Source organism: Hibiscus syriacus, unplaced genomic scaffold (assembly GCF_006381635.1).
Source record: "Hibiscus syriacus cultivar Baekdansim isolate YM2019G1 unplaced genomic scaffold, ASM638163v2 tig00111621_pilon, whole genome shotgun sequence".
NCBI classification, from domain to species: Eukaryota; Viridiplantae; Streptophyta; class Magnoliopsida; order Malvales; family Malvaceae; genus Hibiscus; species Hibiscus syriacus.
In genome coordinates this window covers 1,863,401-1,866,451 of record NW_024063138.1, presented here as the reverse complement: position 1 = coordinate 1,866,451, position 3,051 = coordinate 1,863,401, and the positions used below count along the sequence as shown (strand labels likewise).

The 3,051-nt window shown below is 29.1% G+C and overlaps 1 pseudogene; it reads right to left on the bottom strand.

Moving 5' to 3' along the window:
- Positions 1 to 724: 724 nt before the first annotated feature.
- Positions 725 to 1,530, bottom strand: LOC120166123 (annotated as a pseudogene).
- Between the last annotated feature and the right edge of the window lie 1,521 nt (positions 1,531 to 3,051).

Genomic DNA, 3,051 nt, shown 5'->3' with positions numbered 1-3,051 from the left:
CGAAAACCACTTTCGACATTCACAACCACGATACTTACATTGACAACAATATAATTAGTTATATCCGCAATAGTAATAAACACAACGTGACCGAAAACACAAATACAAACTGTAATTTAAATCTCTTATTAGTGGTCTAAGTTTATGATTCGTCCGAGGCTATCCAAAATTTCAAAAACAGACTTGTTTATTTTCTTAATAACTAATAAAGTATAAACATATACTACCCTGTAATTACATGATACTATTAAAAAAAAATGTATAATGCAATAAAATAACCCTAACGTTTAATAGTAGTGTCAAATTTACCCGTATTGTTTTTTTGGAACATTTGACCCCTTAACGTTTCATTTTAGATAAAAAAAAACATCCTCATTGGATGAAAATCGTTAGTCAACTAACGGTCAATACATGTAGATACATAGTAATCTTACATAACATTGTATGCTGACGTGATAATGTCACATATGCAAAGGTGATGACGTGACATTTGCTACATCAACAAAATATTTATTTTTAAAAAATAATTATATTATTTTTTTAATAATTTTTAACCATTACAAAGATTACATGTGTCATCATTTCATTGGCTTAAATATAAAATACGTCTCATTGTATGACAAACAAACAAAAAATTATACAGACAATTCCAACTAGAAAGATCACAACAACTGCTAATTTTTGCTACACATTTATTTAGTTGTTGAACAAATAATGCCGTTTTTCATATTCTGAGAAGGAAAATGCTGAGCTGGCCTCCATTGTTATCCAGGTTCAACATGTAAATCGCTTCCGAGTCACGACTCCACCCCACTCGTTCAAACTTGGCTCTCATATACAACAACTCACCTTCGCTTCCACCACCTTTCCCTCCATCGTCGACCACCGGAATCACTCCGGCTCCTGCCGACACGCTTTGCACGGTGCTCAGCACGTGCCAGTCCGACTAGTTTGTCGCTGCGTACCCGCTCTTCCTCCTGTTACAATACATAATCCACATAGGCTCATGGAACAGCTTCCCTGTTCGACCAGCAGCCTTCTCACCTCGAGTGCAATCTGGACCAAGCCGGATGACATTTCCTTGACCAAACTAGCCGTTGACATGGCCAGTTCGAGGAGAAAAACCGGTTCGGATCGAGGATCATCCTGAACGGCAAAGCTGACGTGACCTCAACGGTGGCCGAAGAGAGTTCCGGTAACTTTACGGCCAAGGGAAGAGGTTATAGTGAGGTGTGTTGGCAGCGTCAAAAACTTGCAAGGCGCGGGGATTAAAGTGGGAAAAGCAATGATCTTGAGAAGGGACCGAAGGAGAGAAGAGAAGCCGAAGGAATTAACTTGACGGAGACAGTGAACGGAAGGAGAAGAAGAGGCAGGCCTAGGAACAAGGAGTTTATCTGAGATTTCTTCGTTTTCAGGGATCGTGAAGGAAGTTGATCTGGGAAACTTTGATGGGTTGATCTTGTTTCTTGAAGATTTGCAGTTGGAATTGTTGTAGGTGGTGGTGGTAGCCAGTTCCCGAAGGTGTCTCATGGTAGAACAAAGGGAAGATTTTGTAGTATTGTCAAATTAATATATAATGGTATGTAAGCTTGTCATGTCATCTTTATTAATTGATCGCTAGTTGATTAATAGTTTTTATCCAACGAGAGTATTTTTTTATCTAAAATGAAATGTTACGAGATCAAATATTCTAAAAATTAATAGGATAAACTTAACATCACTATCAAACGTTAAAGTTATTTTATTAGATTATTCCTTAAAAAAAACAACTATTTTTGTTACGAGGATTTAAAAGTGCGAAACAAAAAGTAGAATTGAATGTGTAAAGACAGCTAAGCTTGCAGTTTAGATTTAAGACAAGAAAGGAGAAAAATAGAAGAATGGGTTTGGGGACCAAACAGAGAATAATGGATCATTTATTGTACTCATGCCATATGTGATTGTAGTTTTCTTATTTAAGATTCTATATTTATGTCTAGTTTTTAAATATAAGTAAATTTACGCATATACAGATAAAATTATTTAAGTTCTAGTTATCTAAGAAAAACTACATTTGTTTACTATTGAGACTGCTTTTTGTGTTCAACAGATGTGTTTGTACGAGTTAGATTTTTGGTAATATCAGTTTAAATTAAAATAATTTTTTTTTTGGATAAATAAATAAATGTTATTACCAGAATAGCAGTGTTTAGCTACAAGACAAACATCAGTCTTACCCAGTGCGAAAGTAAGAACAACCTGCTTACAAACAGATTACAATAAGGACATAGATTAAAATCAATTTGATTTGTTTTAAATTATTATTTTATCTGATATTTAAGTTTATTTTTAAAAAAAATTCACTTACAAATATATTTTATTCTTATCTTAATTTTAAAAAATATTTTATTATTATTTTAATTTAAATATACATATTATTCTTATCTTAACTTAAAAATATATTTTATTCTTATGTTAATTTATTAAATATATGTTAATAATATTTTTAAATGAAGATAAAAATAAAATATATATTTTGAATTTCATATAAAAACAAAATATATTTTTTTAAGTTAAGATAATAACAAAAATATACATTCTTAAGTTATAGTAATAATAAAATATACATTTTAAAGTTAAACTAAGAATAAAGTATATTTTTTAAATTAAAATAAGATTAGAATATTTTAAAGTTAATGATAAGAATAAAATATTAAGAAAACAATATATTTAATAAATTAAGATAATATATATATATTTTTTAAATAAAATGAAAATAAACATATTTTTCTAAATTAAGAATAAAATATTTAATTAGTTATTATAAAAATAAAATATATTTTTGAAAGTTAGGATATATAAAATATTATGAATTTAAGTTAAGTATTTACACACTAAAAGATACAAAATATATAAGATATGTTGCCTATTTTTAAAGTTAGGTTATATAAGATATTATATGATTTGAATTTAAATTTAAATTTCTTAAGATAATATGATATAAGAAATTCGAATGATAAGAAATTTAAATTTAAAGTTAGGATATATAAGATTTGAATCTATATTTAAATT